The sequence below is a fragment of the Spinacia oleracea genome, chromosome 2 (genome assembly GCF_020520425.1).
Source record: "Spinacia oleracea cultivar Varoflay chromosome 2, BTI_SOV_V1, whole genome shotgun sequence".
NCBI classification, from domain to species: domain Eukaryota; kingdom Viridiplantae; phylum Streptophyta; class Magnoliopsida; order Caryophyllales; family Amaranthaceae; genus Spinacia; species Spinacia oleracea.
In genome coordinates, this window is record NC_079488.1 from 5,875,028 (window position 1) to 5,896,755 (window position 21,728).

The 21,728-nt window shown below is 37.7% G+C and overlaps 1 protein-coding gene across 3 annotated transcripts in view; it reads left to right on the plus strand.

Moving 5' to 3' along the window:
• The first annotated feature begins 5,923 nt into the window (after positions 1–5,923).
• Positions 5,924–21,728, plus strand: part of LOC110803187 (tubulin-folding cofactor B) — a 35,959-nt gene continuing 20,154 nt past the window's right edge. For all 3 annotated transcript variants that reach the window (XM_022008674.2, XM_022008675.2, XM_022008676.2), the window contains exon 1: positions 5,924–6,101. The gene's annotated coding sequence lies outside the window, so the exon portion shown is untranslated. The remainder of the gene's footprint in view (positions 6,102–21,728) is intronic.

A 21,728-nucleotide genomic window follows, 5' to 3' on the forward strand; every position in this document is an offset into this window, starting at 1 on the left:
GTCGGAAAATATAGAAGAAGGGAGTGGCGGATGTTCTAATGGCTCGTGTGGGCCCGACCCCAGGGTGAAAAACTTCATAGTAGTTACCCCTTGAGATTTTCTGAATTTATACTGGGTATACCATTAAAATTGTATACTAATGGCAAAATAGTAACTTCAGTTGGTATATAAAAGGTTAAATGGTAAGTTCATGTAATAAATTGAATCCGGCCCACGAAAAATAACATTTATCTTTGACTTGTCATTACCAATTTGGAACCAAATAAAAATGAAACCATGTTACCAAACTATGTTGTTTGTTATCACATGAGAAAATACAACTACTTTTCTTGTACCAAACTATGTGGTTTGGTACTAAATAAAAATGCAAAATATAAGACTTTCTCGTTAAGCCCCCTAAATTTTGTACATAATTGTATGAATTGCATATAATATTGTTTAATTCTTCTAGGGATCTCCTCATAAAAGTGTCCAAGATTCGCCACTAAAATCAGGAGGCAAGCAAAAGGCAAAAGAGGCGCAGGTAACACCCTAACCACCAGCAACAAAACACAATGATGGAAGCCTAAGAAGAGGGAACATAGCTTTATAATGTAGTACTAGCAACCCAATTGAGCGTGTGTGTAATTGAGATCGAATGTTAACAAAATTTTCAAACGTCTCAAAAGTTAATAAACAAAATGCATGCATTTATTCTCCTTTATAGACCAAAATAAAGCTTCCCCTAATTACTAGTTGCACTATAAATGATCACATATAGTGTACAAATTAATTATAATGAGAACTTTAAACGATATTTAATTACAAAAAGTCTTACACGCACTTGCTTGTATAATAAATTTAGTGGAGCGCTAAAAGCCGCCCCAATATACTCAAAACCGCCCTATTCTTTTACATCAATACCCTTATTTAATTTAAAGTAACTTTTCATTTTTCAACCCTCCCTCTCTCTTAAGAGAGAGAAACTCCCTTCATCGGCAGTGTAAAAAACGGACCACCACCACACCCTTCACCGTCCCCTTTCACCGGCACCCCTTTCACCGGCGCTTTCACCGGCACCCACTTCGTTCCCCTCGTCCGCGTTGTCCCCTTTTCACCGGCACCCACTTCGTTCCCCCACCCCTCTTCGTTCCATCACCAGCTCGCTTCCAAAATCTAGCAACAGAACCTGCCCATTTTAAAAAATAAATTCTTTAAACAAAGTAATTTTTATATTCAATATATAAGAAAAATACTAATTTTATTTTTATGACACAAACTTATGCAGTTTAAGCTCATACCATGGTAAGGACTTATGCATTTTAAGCTCACACCATGGTGTAGACTTATGCAGTTTAAGCTCCTGTCATGGTATGAGCTTAAAACACATAAGTCTGTCCCATGGTACAAACTTAAAATGCATAAGTCTGTACCATGGTCGGAGCTAGAATTGCATAAGTTTATGAATTGTTTTAAGTACACAAAATTTTTAAAAAAAAATCTTGTGAATTAACAGACTTATGTATCGTAAGCCCACACCATGGTGTAGACTTATGCATTGTAAGCCCCTGCCATGGTACGAGCTTAAAATTCATAAGTCTGTACCATGGTACAAACTTAAAATGCATAAGTCAGTAATGTTTTTTTCGGAAAAATTTAACCAAATTAAACAACAAATAAAAAACTTAAAATTTAACGGACTTATGAATTTCTAGTTCCAACCATGGTATAGACTTATGAAGTTTTAGCTCCGTCCATGGTTGGAGCTAGAATTGCATAAGTCTGTACCATAGTTGGAGCTAGAATTGCATAAGTCTGTAAGTCTGTACCATGGTCGGAGCTAGAATTGCATAAGTCCATTAAATTTTTTTCCGGAAAAAAAAAAATACCTCTTGTGAATTTGAAGTTCCTCCGGTAGTCTCGGCCATGTAAAAGTTGTTTCGCATTGTGGTGGTCGGCGTGGTGTTGGAAGTGGGTTCCGGCGGTGGCGGTGGTGCTCCGGCGGCGGTGGTGGTGCTCCGGCGGCAGCGGTGGTGCTCCGGCGGCGGCGCTCCGGCTGCGGTGGTCCGGCGGTGGTGCTCCGACGGTGGGGAAAACGGTAAAAAAAGAAATGGTAATGGTAAATGTTAAAAATAAAGGGGTAAATAAAGAGGGTTATACAAGTAAAATATTAGGGCGGTTTTGAGCAATGTGGGGCGGTAAATAGTATATTGGGGTAACTTTTATCCAATTTCGGAGTATAATTATCTTTTGATGGATAAACATTTTAAAGGGTTACTATTATACGAAGTACATTATTAGTGATTTTGAAAGAATAATTTATTAATTTTTGACCGGAAATTTTATCACTCAAAAATATATAACTTTTACTACATTTGATTCATAAAGATTTTTACGGTTATTATTTGCACAAATATTAAGAAAAAATTAAAAAGTTGGTTAAATATAATAAAATATGGATAAAGTAAAATAAATGTGTAAAAAGGAGGGTGCGTGTAAGCAAAAAATGAATAAAGTAAAAGAAAGAGAGTGAAAATTTATAAAGATTATGGGGTAAGAAAGATAATGTAGTAAATTTTCATGTCCAAAAATATAATTAAGCAAAGTGTAAAGAACATTGTGAAACAGACTAAAATGAAAAGTGTAAAAATTATTTTGAACGGAGGTAGTACATTATATCGAGGTAACTTTAAAACATTTTGACTTATCTTTTACTCGGTTGTGCAGTATTTAATGTACACCACCTTTAAATAAAGATTTGTGCTTTCATTAAGGGTTATTTTGACAAAAAACATTTTATCGGAAAAATGATTTTCCTAATTTTCTCTGTTTGTTTTTCTGAAGGGACGGAAAATATATATTTTCGTTTGCAAAGAAAGAATGTCACTTTTTTATCCTTTCCTCGCCCCATCCATCCTCTCTTTCTCGCTTTAATTTTTTTTTTCTCAATTACTTTTCTTGTGAGGAAACAAACAAAATAAAACTATTTTACACTTGTGTCTTCCTTTGAAAATTATTTCCACAAATTCTTATTTAAAGATAGTATACAATAAATATTGTACATCGGAGTAAAAGTTACCCCGATATAACGTAAAAATTATCTATTTTTTAGCGATAACATTTTCAATTTAATAAAAATTATTCCTTCTAAATCACTAATAATGTATAAGATTATCATTTAACCCTTTAAAATGTTTATCCGTCAACATTTTTTTCACTACAAGAATTTGTACCTTTAATGACAAGCTAATTACGACGGGTCAAAATCCCGTCGCAAAAAGACTTTTGCGACGGGGCTAACAACCAAACAAAGACGGGAACAACCGTCGCAAATGTCTTTTACGACGGATTAACGACGGGATTTCGCATTAACGATGGCCCCCTTTTATGACAGGTTCGTGACAGGAAATCCCGTCATTAATCAACGATTACTGGCCTTTAACGACGGGATTTCCCGTCGTTAATGGTACAATATCTTGTAGTGTTTCTTAATATTAAAGTTAATCAAAACATATTAAAAGTTTTAAAAAATTGGGTAAAAGTTATTCCAATCTACAATATATTTATTATACAAATTATACGTGCAAGAACTTTTGAATTATTTGTAATGAAAAATTATGTTTCAATTTCCATCAAAAGTGTTTTCTGTCAAAATAAATAGTTTTCGATGGCTAAATTTGTTTAAAACTCTTTTCATGTACTTATGATTTTATGCTCACACGTGCAAGTGTGAAAGTGGAGCTTGCATATGATTGTGGTGGGGAAAGTTTTGTTGAAATTTATTTCACCGATCGTGCATGTAATTGTAAATTGTAATGATGAGAGTTAAAATTTATAAAGCATGATGTGAAATGTGAAATGTGAAATGTGAAATGTGAAAAGTGAAAAGGAGAATAATTGGATCTAATAGTAAAGATTTTAGGTCTAGCATTGCGGTAACTTTTCCATTATACCCGCCTACAATCTTGAGTGCGGACGTGTGGTTTTTGGTTTGATCTGTTTTAGTCTGATTATTTTTTGTGAGTATTTTTTTGCATTTTTTTGTCTAGTTTGGTGTAGTTTGATTTTTTTGATATGTTATAATAAGCAATAAGAATAAGATGAACAAAATAAAGTCTTGTAGTCTCCTGTGTGTTTATTTTGTTTATTAATATAAGTACTGATCCGTATATTATTGGTGTATTTATATGTTATAATACCCTCGGATAATTATGTTTCATTTAGTGTCGATTATATTGTATATGTGAGAAATGATTGCACAAAGTAAAATTGCATGTTGCATTAAGTCCAATTCCATGTCCATTATATTACTCGTGTTTAAGTTTAAGTTCATTTCAGTTGCATTACTTGAGTTTAAGTTTAAGTCCAATCCCATCGTATTACTTGAGTCCAAGTCCATTTAGGGCGATGATCATGATAGGAGGTCCATTTGCATTCATCTAGCTATTCAAATACATGCACTTGATCGAGTCCATGTAAGTCTCGTGTCTCATGTCTCATCTAGGTCCTTTAAGCCCACATTGCACCATTAAGTTCATAAGAGTTCATGCATTGTAAAAGTTAGAGTCCATGCATTCATCACGTCTGTAAGTCCAATAATTGCATTTGGTTTCAAGGTTCAAAGGCATCCACCCATCTATCATTCATTAATCCATTCATTTTCTACTTGCATTCACAAGAGTCATCGAGTCTTCATTTCATTTGCATTAATGCATATTAACATCAATTGCGTAATATTCTCGAACTAAAGCGATCTGATTTCCAAGGGATATGAACCTTCATTGGTCATAATGCATACATTCTAATCATAGGTTCAAGCATTAAAAAATTTAAAAATTATCATTCATGCATGTAGGCTAGCCAGTTGGTTCCCAACTTCCCACGAAGCTCATAAACCTTGTAAAAGTAGTTTTTGTAAATAAAAGATTTTTAAAAACATTTCTTCCATATCTTTCTCATCTCCTATCATCTTCTCGATTTCTGAATTTCGTTTCATGATCCATTCGAAGGAAAAAGGAGACGGTTTTCCAACAAAAGCATTTCAATTGACTCTCATAAAAAGAAAAAGGTAGCTCATATAGTCGGTTCAATGAAGAACCTCACTAATTTGCTCAAAAGTTTGAATCTTCAAGTAAAATATACTCGCAACAATATGACTTTTACACTTACATTTTCTTAATAATGTATAAAATTCAAAATTAATGTTATCTATATTATAGAAGGGAACGTCTGACGACGTAAATTTTGATTGTCTATTTTACACTTTACCAAAATTAGAAAAATGAAAATAATTTAAACACAAACACATTTTATATTATAATATAAAAAAGAATCAATTTAAAAGATATTTACTAAAATCACCAAATACGAATACTTCAAAAGATACTAAGAAAAAATTATCAATAAAAAAAATGTAACCAAATGAGTATTATGGTATGTGCGTTTTTAATTACAAGCACATATCGTATCGCTTATTCGCTTGCATACAAACTTCGCAGTTATGTAATACTCCATTTGTCCGTTTTTACATTTAGGCTCCGTTTGGTAGGGCGTAAAATGTTTTCATGGAAAACGATTTCCCCCTTTTTAATCATTTTACGTTGTTTGGTTGGGTAAGGGATGTAAAACAATTTTCCATTACTCTCTCAAAGATGAAAACTCTTTTCCATTTGAAAGGGAGGGAAACCACTTTTCCTTCTTTCCTCCTTACCTCCCTCTCCTTTCTTCCCCTCAATCTTCACCATTTTCTCCCATTTTCCTTTAAGTTACCAAACAAAGGAAAACTAGTTTGGAATTGTGTTTTCCCTTGAAAACTATTTTCCATGGAAAATCGTTTTACAATGAAAATGTTTTACGCCTTACCAAACGGAGCCTTATATCATAAACCGCTATTTTCATAAAAAAAATAAAAAAATATATATAAATGACTTAAAATGATAAAAACCACGTCGTTTTGGTCGGGCTCCAGTGCTCCACCAATTTGCGCAAAATCTCCCCTCTCTGCTCCCACTACTCAAATATCGCCGGAACAAATCCTGATCAACCACCGTCGCCAAGCCGCGTCGCCTCCGCCGCCTTCCCCTTTCCGACGTCCTTATTCGCCGCTGTCGAGTTCGCCCGTCGTGAGCTTCCACTCTCTCCCTCTCTTCCTTGACTATATTGGAATTGCATTTTTTGGTTTCAGTGTTGAATGTTGCTGTCATTGTTGTTGTTTTTTTTGGTTGCCATTGTTTTTGTCAATTTTCTGGTTGCTGTTGTTGTCGATGGAATTGATAGACTATTAGAGTAAATTTATTGTTTTTTTTCGAATCCAAACATATTCCATTTGCTGCTATTTATTGATTTCAGTGTTGAATGTTGTAGTCATTGTTGTTGTTTTTCGTTGCCATTGTTGTTGTTGCTGTCAATTTTCTGGTTGTTCTTGTTGTTGTTGTCGGTGGAATTGATAGACTTGACTAAATTGATTGATTTTTCGTATTCAAACATAATACATTTGCTGCTATTATGAACCATATTTGTGTTGAGTTTATAAATCTATCTTTTTGCCAAAATTAGAATTTCGTGGGGCTTGAATGCTTGATTGTAGGTTTGTTGCTTACATTTGAAATGTAGGTTGATGGAATATTCAGAACATATAACAATTGGATAATATAAAGTTCAAATGTAGCAAATCACAGTTGATCGAAACGACCTCAAGTTCAGTGTGCGAACTGTGAAGGGTGGAGAGTAGCAAGTTGTGAACCTCGTGTGTACAACTTCAATTTAGTTTTTTTTAATCATATGCCGTAATTTGGGGAAGAGAATTGATTGAAACGACCTCAAGTTCATTGTGTGAAGGGTGGAGAGTAGCAAGTTTGAACCTTGTGTGTACAACTTCAATTCGGTGTTTTTTCAACCATATGCCATAATTTAGGGAAGGGAACACTTGATGTACATTATCTCATGGATAGCTTCCCAATCCCACGAAAGTATTAGGATTTTCAACAAGTACGAACTAGCACATGTTCTGAAAGTTAATTTTGGCTTCTCCATATCATAGACATCAAACCATCATAAGCGCTGGAAAATAGTTTAAATTTCATGTTTTACGGTCCAATTGCCTAATTTTTCTAGGAGTTGTTAAGGTTCTAATTACTTGAGTAGGAAAGGCATCACTTGGGAATCCTGTTTTTGCTGATGAATTTACCACGACAAAAACTAGAATATCATTTTCTCAAATGCTCATTGAAATAGATGCCACCAGGCCACTCCCTGATTTCCTCCTTGTACAAAACTGTGATGAACCAATATGGTAGGGGTAGGGGCATTGGGATGAACTCAGATCCTGCTTACACAATACAACAATATTCACGCACAAATAGAAGGAAGATTAATTGTTTGACTGATAGAGCATAAGGCTTGTAACACAAAATGTTGAGAACATTCAAGAGGTTCCCTTCTCTCCCTAGTTTCCACTCAATATTTCTCAAGATGTCTTCTACTGATTTCCTCTCTCCTATTTAATTACAATTCTACTACAAAAGACAAAAGTAATTAATAAAAAACACATTGATAGCAAGTAGCCAAGTACAGCGGCAGCAGGACAAAATCTCTTAATGGCTCAGAACCGTTGCCACCACTTATGTTGGTGCAGTTGGTGCTACTGCTGTGCAAAAGTTGCTGCCTCCCTTTTGTCCTCATGTTGCTTTTGTCTTCTCTTCTCGGCATATGTATGGATCAAGGGTGGGTTGGGTGTTTCATTGCAATACCCGCCTCCAAAAACTCACCTTGTCCTCAAGGTGAAAATCTGGAAAACACGCCTGAAACAAGGTAGCCTCCTCCCAAGTAAGCTTCCTCCCAAGTAGCTTCAAAATCTGACAGACCAACCCACTTAATCAACACTTCTATTACCTTCTCACCACTGCGAAGTGTTGTACGCACATCCTTTAGCTCCTCTAGGTTCAGAGACATCTCCAAGTCATGGGTAAGTTGTGTTGGCAAGTTGAATAGTATCATGTTATTCCTTATGGCTCGTTTAAGTTGAGACACATGGAAAACTGACTGTACCTTACTCTCTGGAGGTAGCTTAAGCTGATATGCAACCTTGCCAATACGTTTAGTCACTTCAAAAGGGCCATAGAACTGCGCAACCCACTTCTCAAGGGGGCGTTTGGCTAGTGACTTTTGCCGGTATGGTTGCAATTTCAAGTAAACCATCTTCCCCTCCTTGAATTCTTCGTCTCTTCTCCTTCGGTATGCCATATCTTTCATATGTTGTTGGGCTTGTATCAAGTTCAAACGCAACTCATTCAACATCAGGTCCCTCTCCATCAATGATTCTTCTAAGCTGCCCACCATGGTTTGGCCATGGCTTACCTTGATGATCGTGGGTGGTGATGTGGCCTAAACTAAAAGTCTCCTTAAGAGTGACACGTGTCCTTCGTATGATGAAATGGATACTTAAGAAGTCTCCCATTTTAGGGAATAAAGTAGCAGCCCAAAAGCAGGCCCAACATAGGAAGGCACGCTAAGCCCTATAAACCTCCTCTAAAGGACACATGTCTCAATCACAGAGGTCATCCAATCATGCAGCTAGGGTTTTGGGATCAATTCCCAAGAAACCCTAGTCCTATAAATAGTTCAGATCCCAAGGTAAAAGGGGCATTCAATTCATTCCCACCTACCAAAAACTATCTTTGCTCTGCCTTCTCTCTAAAAGTTACTTCTCTCTCTAGCCTATACTTACTTAGGCATCGGAGGGAATATTCCTACGGGAATATTCTTATTTTGCAGGTTGCAGGAAAATCGTGCCAGCACATACTTGATACCTCCAAGGAACGCGTGACACGTCATCTACACAAAATATCCCACAACAGGTGGATCCCTCCCGTAAACCACCCCAAATGGTGTCATCTTTGTCGAGCTGTTTGGCGTGGTATTATTCTTAGTTTTAAAAAGCGCGCTAAAGCGCAGGGCGAGCATAAGCGCGGCTGAGATCGCGCCAGGTAAGCTAAGCGTGGCGACCTACAAGGGGCGCGCGCCTTCTGCGCTTTAGCGTGAAGCGCGCTTTTGCGGAAGCGAACGCTTCTTGTGTCTGTGGCGCAGGTAAAGGAAAAAGAAAAGTCTGACTTCAATAAATGATCACGTGATTCTCACGTGACCCATTTTAAAATGGGTGTTTGCTGTGATTCTGTGAATAACGGGCAGAAACTAAGAGAGAGAAAATCAGTTCAATATTTGGGGGTTTTTCTCCAAACCCTAGCTGCAATATTGGAGCAATTCACTTACTTGTTGCTGCCGGATTTGCTCCAGCCACCAGCCACCATCTCGCCGGAAGTTTTCGAATTTCCATGTATGTTCAATTTCTCTTTTTTTTTTTTGCAAAATCTTCTCTGTTCTTCGCTTCTCTGTTCTTTGTTTCTCCATTTTTTTTTTTGATTTTCTCTGTTCTTTTATCGGGTTACGTACTTATGTATTTGTGGGGTAATGGAGTTGTGGGGTTTCTGGTTTTGTATTTTTTATTTAGGTTTTTATTCGTTTTTTTAAACTATTTTTACTCAAGTTATTTTATTCTGTTTTTTTTATTAATTCCATTTTTTATCCTTTTTATTAATTCAATTTTTTATTTTGTTTTTTTAATTCATTTTAATTCTGTTTTTTTAATTCATTTTTAATTCATGTTTATTCTGTTTTTTTTAAGTAATGGCAGTAGGCAGTAGCAACGTTTTCTGCTATGTGGTTTCTTTTCAATTGGTTTTAATTCATGCCTTTTAATATTAGGATGGCTACCAATGAGGTGGGTTCAAGCACTCTTTCTTTAGACACCGTGGATCCGGCAAGAAAGTATGGTAAACCGGAACCTACTAATAAGACCAATTGGCATTGTAGCTTTAGTGGTAAAGTAACAAAAGGAGGGGCTCTACGAATGAAGCAACATTTGGTAGGAGGTTTTAGAAATGTGACCAAGTGTCTTTCTACTTACTTGCTTATGTTGGTTGTGACTTTTGTGAGCTTGTGACTTACTCTAAGTCTTTTGTTAGTACTTTAGACTCTTAGACGTATGCCGGTTTGATGTCTAGTAATGAATTATGCTTCCTTTTGTTAATTTATGCATTTATAATATAAAAAACATATTGTTTTAAGTACAAAATATGTTCTAGAAATGATTTTAAAGGTTTTTGGCACTTAAGGTGCGCTTCACCTACGAAAAGCCCGCGCTTTCGCTTTGCGCTTTGCGCTTTAGCTCCAGGGCCCTTGTGCGCTTCGGTGCGCTTCGCGCTTTTTAAAACTAAGGTATTATTGTAGGATAATATAGATGCATAAAACAGAATTTCAGGAAACAATTTCCTAACATCTATCACAGGATCACATGCATAACAATAATATGAATCAGATTATGATGAAAGAATAATCACCTTTGTAGCGTGTTCTCCCGTTCGTATGCAAGCTTCGAAGATCTAAGAGCCCACTCCTTGCTCCTCTACTTAGTCCACAAGCACCAATTGAATCCCACGTATGCTAGTACGAAAGAGAATGATCACAATCAATCTCTTGCTTTGTTTGGGAAGAACGGCGTTTTAGAGAATGAGTTAGGGTTTTTGTGTTTTCCTTTTGTGTCAGATATTGAATGAACGTGTATACTAAATCCCTGACATTATAACTCTTATAATGTGGAGTTTAGATTAACAGGAAAACAAAGCCCGACCTTATTTCTCTTAGTAGGCCGGTTGCCATAGGGCCTTTTGGGCCAATTCCAATTAGTGCTTATATGTGTGACCTCATAGGATTAATGTATTTTAGTTGTAGGCCCAATCATTATTGTCCTAGTAATCACATTTATTCTCTAGCAAGCAAATATGATTACTAAAATAATTAACTTATTATCTTCATAATTAATTCCTATTTATTTTTAGTAATTGCCGGAAATGTCTAAGGACATAATTTATTCAATCTCCCACTTGTCCGAAGACAAGAACCCAATGCTAAATTCCTTAAGTCTCTTAATGTCAAAATTTGATAACGCAATGTTATTCTCAAATTCTTGTTTCTTGATTGCTGAGATCGAACTGTTCAAATAAAGATTAACATTTTAATCCTATTGTGCATGACCATGCAATTTTTTCAGTTCTCGCTCATCTAGAGGCCAAGACACCATTCCTATCAAATAGGAGGACTTATTCACTCTTGTATGACCATAACTCCCACTCAATTCTTAGCCCACCTGATCACTGCCTTTATAACCTCCTTTTACGGCACAACGTTTAACAGCGTCAAGGTTAAACTAATTGTCTCATGCTTATTAAGACATACTCATGTCTAAGGAATCCACTAAATATAGAAGTTTTGGTTTTACTTTTAGAATCTAGTTAGGCCATATCTCAATGCATCAAGTATACATCCATATACTCAATTAGACATCTCTATGTCTCCATAGCCCCTGGAACTGCGCTGCTATCAATTAATTACATGCTAGTCTTCACATAAATCACTTATGTCCAATTTAGTGATTTAGACTAGGGACTTTAATAAGTTGTGATTTCAGTTCACTTTATAGGGTTCCATTACCAAAACGTTTTCGATAATCCTATTTAAAAACACAAGTTATTTGGACATTTTATTTAATACTAAACCAAGCAATTAAATAAGAATGAACTTTTATTGATAAACATTCAAAGCATAATAAATGTTTTTACAATTGTAAACATGAAGTAAACAACCTAAAGCCATTCTTCCATATGCCTAAGCTCGATAGACCTAGTATAACTCTCATGCTTAGGTTGAGAAAGTGGTTTAGTCAGAGGATCACGTTATCCTCAGTATGAACCTTGCTTACTTTCACATCCCCTCTTTCAACGATCTCTCGAATAAGATGGAATCTCCTGAGCACATGTTTGGATTTTTGGTGTGACCTGGGCTCCTTGGACTGAGAAATGGCACCATTGTTGTCACAGTACAACTCAATGCCATTTTCAATGCTAGGAACTACACCAAGTTCACTAATGAACTTTTTGATCCAAACAACTTCTTTTGCTGCATCACTTGCTGCAATATACTCGGCCTCTGTTGTAGAATCTGCGATGGTACTCTGCTTAGAACTCTTCCAGCTCACAACTCCTCCATTGAGACAAAAAACGAAACCTCGGAAGTCGTCTTTGTCACTTTGGAAGCTTGCATCGGTGTATCCAGTGATAACCAACTCGTTATCTCCACCATAAACTAAGAAATTATACTTAGTCCTTCGCAAGTACTTTAGGATATTCTTTGCTGCCATCCAGTGCGCCTCTCCTTGGTTTGACTGTTATCTGCTGCACATACTCAAAGCATATGCAACATCCGGTCGAGTACATATCATGACATACATAATGGATCCTACTGCAGAGGCATAAGGAACATTACTCATACGCTTGACTTCATCAGGTGTCGAAGGATACTGAGTCTTGCCAAGTGATATGCCATGTTGCATGGGAATGAAACCTCTTTTGGAGTTTTCCAGCTTGAACCTTGCAAGAACCTTATCAACATAAGTCTCTTGGCTAAGTCCAATCAGCCTTTTGGATCTATCTCTATGGATCCTTATTCCTAAGATGTACTCAGCTTCTCCTAGGTCATTCATGGAGAAACAAATTTTAAGTCATTCCTTGACTGACTCAAGCATGGTCTTGTTGTTTCCTATGAGAAATATGTCATCCACATACAAGACCAGGAAAGCAATACTACTCCCACTCAACTTCTTGCATATACAAGATTCCTCTTCATTTCTAAGAAAGCTAAATTTTTTGACTGCCTCATTAAATATGAGGTTCCAACTCCGGGATGCTTGCTTTTGCCCATCCGGGATGCTTGCAAACCTTCCTTGGACTGTTAGGATCTTCAAAACCTTGTGGTTGTGTCATGTACACATCCTCTTTCAAGAACCCATTCAAGAAAGCTGTTTTGACGTCCATCTGCCAATTCTCATAGTCATGAAAGGCAACAATCGCAAGGATTATCCTAATGGATTTTAGCATGGCTACTGGTGAGAAGGTTTCATCATAGTCAATACCATGAATTTTTCTAAAACCTTTTGCCACTAGTCTTGCCTAAAAGACATCAATGTTTCAATATTTGTCTTTTTTCAGTTTGAAAATCCATTTGCAACCAGTGGGTTTAACCCCATCAGGCAAAACAACCAAGTCCCATACTTGATTTTCAAACATCAAATCCATTTCGTATCTCATGGCTTCGAGCCATTTCTAGGAGTCTTGACTCGTCAAAGCATTTGTGTAGCTAGTAGGTTCCTCGTGTTCTAAAATCTCTATTTCAAAACTTTCAGTCAAAAGGAAATCAATATATTGACGGGATGACGGTCCTACTAGACCTACTTTGGGGAACAACAAGAGAAGTTTCTACCTCATTAGGCTGAGGGACTTCGCATGGATTATCTCCAAGTGGGACGGTAGAAGGCGCGTGAATGGAATGCACCGCCTCTTGAGCATTTTCATGTTGGATCGCCTCTGACGAGGTGCGAACCTCATCCATTTGTTGCTCATCTCGAATTTCTTCGAAATATACATTACTCCCGCTTGTTTTTCTGGAAATGAAATCATTTTCCAGAAAGATACCATCGCGAGCAACAAACACTTTGTTTTCGCTTTGGTTGTAGAAGTAGTATCCCCTAGTCTGTTTTGGGTAACCCACAAAAAGACATTTATCGGACTTGGGTGAAAGCTTATCAGAAAGTAAACGTTTTACATAAACTTCACAACCTCATGTCCTTAGAAAAGACAATTTTGGAACTTTTCCAGTCCACATCTCATATGACGTCTTCTCTACTGCTTTGGACGGTGCTCTATTGAGTGTGAATGCCGCTGTTTCAAGCGCAAATCCCCAGATTGAGACAGGAAGGTCAACAAGACTCATCATGGACCGAACCATATCTAATGGAGTTCGATTCCTTCTTTCGGAAACTCCATTCAACTGTGGTGTCCTGGTGGAGTCAATAGTGAAAGTATGCCACAATTTTTCAAATGATCACCAAACTCTTGAGATAAATATTCACCACCACAATCGGATCGCAATACTTTAATGTTCTTTCCAAGTTGGTTTTATACTTCATTTTGGAATTTCTTGAACTTTACAAAGGATTCCGACTTATGCCGCATGAGGTAAACATATCCAAATCTGCTCACATCATCGGTAAAAGTAATGAAATACCCGTACCCTCCCCTAGCCAAAGTACTCATAGGTCTGCACACATCAGTATGTATGAGGGCTAAAAGATCATTGGCCCTTTCACTTGAGCCTGTGAAAGGAGACTTTGTCGTTTTTCCCATTAAGCAAAACTCACATACTTCAAATGATTCGAAATCAAATGATTTGAGAATTCCATCCTTATGAAGTTTCTCTATTCGCTTTGAGCTTATGTGGCCTAATTGACAATGTCATAGGTAAGTAGGGTTCAAATCATTTGGTTTGTGTTTCTTGTTTTCTATGTGATAAATATAGTTTTTTTAAGTCTAGTACATATAGACCATTTGCTAATTTAGCAGAGACATAGAACATACCATTCAAATATGCAGAACAACAATTATTCATAATTTGAAATGAAAAACCTTCCGAATCCAAATTCGGAACCGAAATTATGTTCTTGGTTATAACTGGAACGTAATAACAATTATATAGTTCTAATATTAAACCAGAAGGTAAGCATAAACTATAATCTCCTACAGCTAAAGCAACCACTCTTGCTCCATTGCCTACTCGGAGATCCACTTCGCCTTTGCTCAAGCTCCTACTTCTTTTTAGTCCCTGCATATTACCAATAATGTGAGATCTACAAGCGGTATCAAATATCCAAGAAGCAGTTGTAGCTAAATTAACTTATATGACATAGATACCTGAAGTTGAACACCAATCTTCTTATCCTCCAGATACTTGGGGCAGTTTCTCTTCCAATGACCAGTCTTGTGGCAGTGGTAGCACTCATGATGAGCAGCTACCTTAGCCTTAGGAGTGGCCTTTGGCTTGGTTGAAGAGTTGTCATTGACAACCACCTTGCCCTTGTTTTATGGGAGCCCCCTTCTTCTTGAACTGTTTACCTTTTCTAACCATTAGAATATCCTTATGTTCAGGTTTACTTAGTAAGTTTCCTCGGCCTGAATCAGCGAACCATGCAAGTCTTGCAGGGTAGCCTCCCCTCCTTGCATATAGAAGTTCAACTTAAAGGTATGAAAAACTTCAGGCAAGGATCTGATGACTATGTCAGTTGCCAGGTCTTTAGGATAAGGGAAGCCCAATTTCTCCATGGTCTGAAAATGTCCAATCAAATCGAACACGTGCGGACCAACGAGATTCCCCTCTTCCAACTTGGAATCCAGAAGTTTACAGTTTGCTTCAAATCTCTCCAATCTATCATTTTTCTGAAACAGGCATCCAGACCATCAAAACGTTTTTGATAATCTGGTTCCATGTAAGCTAGCATCAAACATGTTACTTTCAGGGAGTTATCCTCTAGAGTTTGTCTAGCTTGCTTTTGAGCCGCAGCAGCATTTCAGGGAGAGGATTGTCAAGAACACTTTCTTTTGCTTCCGCTCTGAGAACAATTCTCACAACCATTTGCCATTGTAGGAAGTTGGTAGCATTTAGTTTGTCTTTTTCAATCAGAGGGCGCAAGTTAAAAGTAGAGTTGTTGTTTGCACCAGACATGATAACTACAATAAAATGGTAAAGCAAGATTCAATATAATGTTTATCAAAAGTACCAATTAAACAAATTTAATTAACTACTACCCTTTATTAAAAATTAGAAGTCCCCATTGAATAAAGAAATAACCAAGATCCCCTCCCACTACAATCCAACGGACTTTGACCCTACTACTTTAATTTATAGTAGTTGAGGTAAGTAAACATTTTAATAATTATAACTAATTATAACTCTTGGTAGATAGGTTAACAACTCTTTGTATTTTCCTATCTCTTAGCTTCAAAACCCAAAACTTTGTCTTTTGATAGTTTTGTTGAGTTAAACCTAACAATCTAACATTAACATGTAAGTTTCAAAAACCTACCCTACTATCCCCGGAATTATAAGCTAACACCCTGCTTTGGCAGAACCTATTACTTATGATCTAAGGCTTTATAGGTGTTGTATGGAAAAACACTTAAACTCAATATTATTCGGGACCTAAGTTTACTATGTTGGTTAATTAAAAGTGAACACATAACTTAAATAACCACATACGTAGTACATAAACTTAAGCATTTTAAGGCGATATAAAATGCATAAAATTAAATGTGATCCTAGTATGGCCCATAATATGTAAGCTCAAATCTTCTTCGGTTCCTGTCATCTTTCTTGGATCTTCATCCTTGATTTTCTGATTGAACCTTCTTACTCCATTGTGCTTAAAATAAAACTTTATAATTACAACAATACAAAACGATGCGCAGATCGTATTTCAAAATTTACAAGAATACAAAACGATACGCAGATCGTATTTTCTATCCTATTTTGGGCCATACTAGTCACTTGCCTGTAACAAAATATCATATATATTCATACACGCATATAATATCATAATATATTAAAAACCAATTACTTATTAACTGTTAAGTTTAATATTATTTAGGAAACTTTATATTTTAATCCAATTACTATTTAAATATGGCTAGAATAATTTTATTAATCACAAATTTACATTTAAAGGAAATTTATTGATTTATGCTCAAAACATAGAAAATATGATTTTCCAATTTTTTTTCTTTTCAAATTACTAAAAAATAAGACTATTTTAAATTTAGAAAAGCCAAATTAAAATAATTTCCATCTTTTCAAATTTTTTTTTTCAATATTCGGATCTTGTTTAGGAAAATCAGATTTTCCTTTTAATGCAATGTCAAACTGATTTTCAATTTCCCTTTTTTTTAATGTAACTGCAGCAGCAAAATCGCAGTAACCTCAACACCTTAAAACTTCGACGCACTCGCCAACCAGCACCATCAGGGCCGCCGGCCAGCATCTGCGGCCGAGAAAACGTGACCTCGCCGGTTGACTCCAGTAACTAGACCATGCCGACAGCAAGAGCCACCAACGCGGCCAGGCTGACAGCGACGCGAGCAACGCACGTCAAACATGCGCTGTTCGCCGCTGCTATGCCGCCGGTGAGCCACCGTCCCTTGGTCTTGCCTACCGCCCTAAGCCGCCCTCCAACGTGGCTCCACCGTCGCAGGTGGTGCCACCCAGCCATGGTGGGCAATTTCATTTAAATTGTGCAATAATTGCCAATTTAAATTAATCTTTATCCAACCTTTGTTGAGCGATTTCCTTCAATATTGCATAAAGATCCAACAATTCCCTAAATACGTTACTTTTTAAGTTATTTCCCACCATACCGTCCACGTAAGCAAGGGAGAAAGAGAAGTAATTTTTTTTTCCGGTTCAGCATTGAACCGCTATATGAGATAGCGGTTTCGTTTTAAAGCAAACCGCCATCTCAGATGGCGGTTCAATGTTATAAACCGCTATCTCAGATAGCGGTTTGTATTAAAACAAAACCGCTATCTCAGATGGCGGTTTACTTAATTGTAAATTATTTTTAACATGAATTACAGTTTAAATAGAAATATAATTTAGAAGTAACCTCTTGTGACATCAATTGTGTCTGTAGCTCAGTGGATAGAGTGTGTTGTTTCTACGCAGGAGGTCGTGGGTTCGAATCCTACCTGATGTGTTTATTTCTTTTTAACCATTTATTAATATTAATTATAAACATTTCCAAATTTAACTTATCAACATTAGTGTCTGTAGCTCAGTGGATAGAGTGTTTGTTTCCTAAGCAAAAGGTCGTGGGTTCGACCCCTAGGTGATGCAGTTTTTTTTTTACCATTTATAAATAGTACGTGATTATAAACCGCTATCTCAGATAGCGGTTTACTTAAGTCAACCGCTATCTGAGATAGCGGTTTAGTGTCGCTTCGTTAAAAAAAAAAGAGACCGGTTTTAATGCTGACGTGGACGGTATGGTGGGAATTAAGTTAAAAAGTGGCGCATTTTGGGAATTTGACGTTCTTTAAACAATATTGAAGGAAATCGCTCCCTTTGTTTAAAGATTAAATTTTTTAATTAGGGTTTAATAGTCCAAAAATTATGCTAGAAATTTTGAATAAATCAACAAACCTTAAACTGAATTTTAGGTTTGTTAAGAGTTAGATTTCAATTTTAAATCTTTATTAAAATTAAATTAACAAGAATTCAAAATTTAGGGCATAATTTCTTATTTTATTTCAAAAATTCAGAATAGTAACAATTATTTTCCAAAAAAGTAGAATTTAATTATTAGGCTGATCTATTGAATTTTCTTAACAAATAAATCAAAAATTTTAATTGTTATCCTTAAATTTTATGATTAATCGAATTAAACATAAAAATTAACCAAATTCAATAATTTATATACAAAAATTTCGAAAAATAGTGGAAAAATTACAAAAAAAATCCGGCTATTGTATAATAATTATGGGATGATCAGTAGATTTATTTAACAAATTAAAAATCAAATCTTTAATTGTTAACAAATTATTTTCATGATTAATCTTATTAACCAATAAATAATTTAAAATCTAACGAATTTAATAATAAAAAATCCGAAAATTTTTGTGTGAAATTAACTGTTAATTTCGGCCCCATATTAAAAATTTGGAATAAATTTATTTTGAGCATAAATTAAATAAACCACGATTTATTATTTCCAATTAATTAATATCATATATCAATTATGCAAATTCAAGCCATAAATACATCTTCCCGTGATTGAATCAAAATAATAACATTGCATACAATCATGATCATAAAATATTATGCATGAGGCTAAAACTGATACCACTGTAGGATAATATAAATGCATAAAACGGAATTTCGGGAAACAATTTCCTAACATCTATCACAGGATAACATGCATAACAATAATATGAATCTGATTATGATGAAAGAAGAATCACTTCTGTAGTGTGTTCTCCCGTTCGTAAGCAAGCTTCGAAGATCTGAGAGCCCCACTCGTTTCTCCTCTACTTAGTCCACAAGCAACAATTGAATCCAACGTATGCTAGTACGGAAGAGAACGATCACAATTAATCTCTTGCTTTGTTTGGGAAGAACGGCGTTTCAGAGAATGAGTTAGGGTTTTTGTGTCAGATATTGAATGAACGTTTATACTAAATTCCTGACATTATAACTCTTATAATGTGAGAGTTTTAGATTAACAGGAAAACAGAGCCCAACCTTATTTCTCTTAGTAGGCCGGTTGCCATAGGGCCTTTTGGGTCCCCATTCCCATTAGTGCTTATATGTGTGTGCAATGCACCAGGGGGACGCTCCTACATTCCAAGTGTATACAAGGAGGAAGAAGAAACAGTCAGCGCTACAGGACAAGGTTGGAGCAGACACTGCAGCTACCACGTCAGAAGGAAGGCACCACCCCACTTAGTGGAGGCACCCCAATTGCAGTCTCTGTCCTGATACTTTTTGTTAATGAGTTTTGTCTTATTATAGTAGTTATCAATTAAATAGGGAGGGGAGGAAATGAGCAGGGTATGTTGAATGTATTTGGCTGAATAGGGAGAGTAGAGGGCCTCTCGAAAGTTCTCAGAATACTTGTAAAATTGCAAGCTTGAAGCTTTATCCTTTAATATAACAACCTTCCTTTATCCTAACTTGAGTGAGTGACTGAGTTCATTACAAACTTGGTATCAGAGCCGGTTAATGATGCCGGCCTCGAACACCCAACGTTTGGATGTGACAGAGCAAGCTATCGGAGAAGTAAGGGAACGACTCGGTTCCTTAGAAGGCCGGCTAGATGGGTTCGCGGAGACCATTGGTCGCATAGTGGCTGAAGCAGTAGCTCAACAGATGAGTGGGCTGAAGGACACCATCCACGAACAAACCCAACGAGCAGGGGAAGCAGAGGCAGAGGCGCAGAGGAACAATGACAAGCTGGCCGAAACAATCTCCTTGTGGGAAGGCCGGCTGAACCGTTTTCGTGATACGCAAGTAGAACAGGTAGCGGAGATCAAAAGCCAACAAGTAAAATTCCAGGAGGAAATGAGGGAGTGGATGAAGGGGAAGAAACCACCAGGAGGAGACGAGGAGGCGGCAGACTCGGGAATCGGAGGAGATGGCGGTTTTGAGGGTGGTCGGAAGTGGAAGTATCGTAAGCTGGAGATGCCGTACTTTGATGGAAGTGACCCCGATGGGTGGATTCTAAGGAGTGAGAAGTATTTCGACATCTATCGTCTGAACGACGAAGAGAGGGTGGAAGCTGCGGTGGTTTATATGGAGGGAGATGCACTGTTGTGGTTTAGGTGGGAGAATGGCCGCCGACCATTAAGGAAGTGGGAGGACTTGAAGAGGAAGCTTCTACAGCACTTTCGACCAATGCACACCGGATCTCTCCACGAGCAGTGGTTAGCCACTACTCAGACCTCCACCGTCGCTGAGTACCGAAAGAAGTTCATTGAGACGGCGTCACCCTTAACAGACGTTCCAGAAAGCTTATTAATGGGCCAGTTCATTAATGGGCTCAAGGAGGAGATCAAGGTAGAATTAAGGCTGCTCAACCCATATGACTTGGACCAGGCCATGGATGTAGCAACCCGGATTGAAGAACGGGTTCGGGTGAATGGACCCAAGAAGAGTGGGCCACCAGTGAGTCAGGCCCGCACCGGGTCTTTTTCTATCTATAACCGCAACTCAAGTTTACAAGGGGGAAACGGGTCGAATGTTGAAAATGGGTTAATTAAACCTCAAGGGGGGCAAAACTCTTCTGTAGGGAGTCATACCAACCAAGCTTCGAAATTTCAAGGAGGGGCGAGTTCGTTCGTCGGCTCACAAGCTTCCACCAACTATAGCCGGCCGACGACAAAACCTCTTCGCGGTGCCGGCGAGGTGAAGCGACTCACAGAGAGGGAGTTGGCGGAAAAGAAGGCGAGAGGCCTCTGTTTTAGGTGTGATGACAAATGGGGAATTGGGCATGTATGCAAGAGGAAGGAGCTGAGTGTGATTTTGGTGGATGAAGATGAATGGGCGGCGGAGGAAGAGGAAGAGTTATCACCAGACTCACCGGAGGAATCCCCCACCCACATATCCTTGAACTCCGTGGTCGGGCTGACTGACCCGAAGACGATGAAGCTACGGGGACGGCTTGCGGGCCAGGAGGTGGTAGTGATGATTGATCCGGGAGCCACCCATAATTTTATCTCCGTGGCCGCCGTAAAAGCTCTCAAGGTACCGGTTACAGATTCAGGGGGGTTTGGCGTGTCTCTTGGCAACGGAGAGTCAGTGCGGGGAACGGGATTGTGCCCTGGGGTGGAATTAAAGTTGGAAGGAGGAATAGTGATAAGGGAGGATTTCTTACCGTTGAATTTGGGGCATTCAGACCTGATCTTAGGGGTGCAATGGCTCGAGAAGTTGGGAGTGGTAAACACTGACTGGAAAACTCATGTTATGAGGTACCAGGTGGAGGGGCAAACGGTGACCTTGAGAGGGGATCCGTCGCTGGTTCGAGCAAAAATATCGCTCCGATCAATGATGCGGACACTTATGAAAGAGGGAGCTGGAGTGTTGGTGGAGTTGAACCGGTTGGAAAGAGAGAATGGGGGGGACCTGAAAGTTGATGTGCCACTGTTTCTGCAGGAGCTTCTAACAGAGTTTCGTGGGGTGTTCGAGATGCCGGAAGGGTTACCACCACCACGTAGCCATGAACACTCGATTGTTTTGAAGGAGGGAAGCAATCCGGTCGGGGT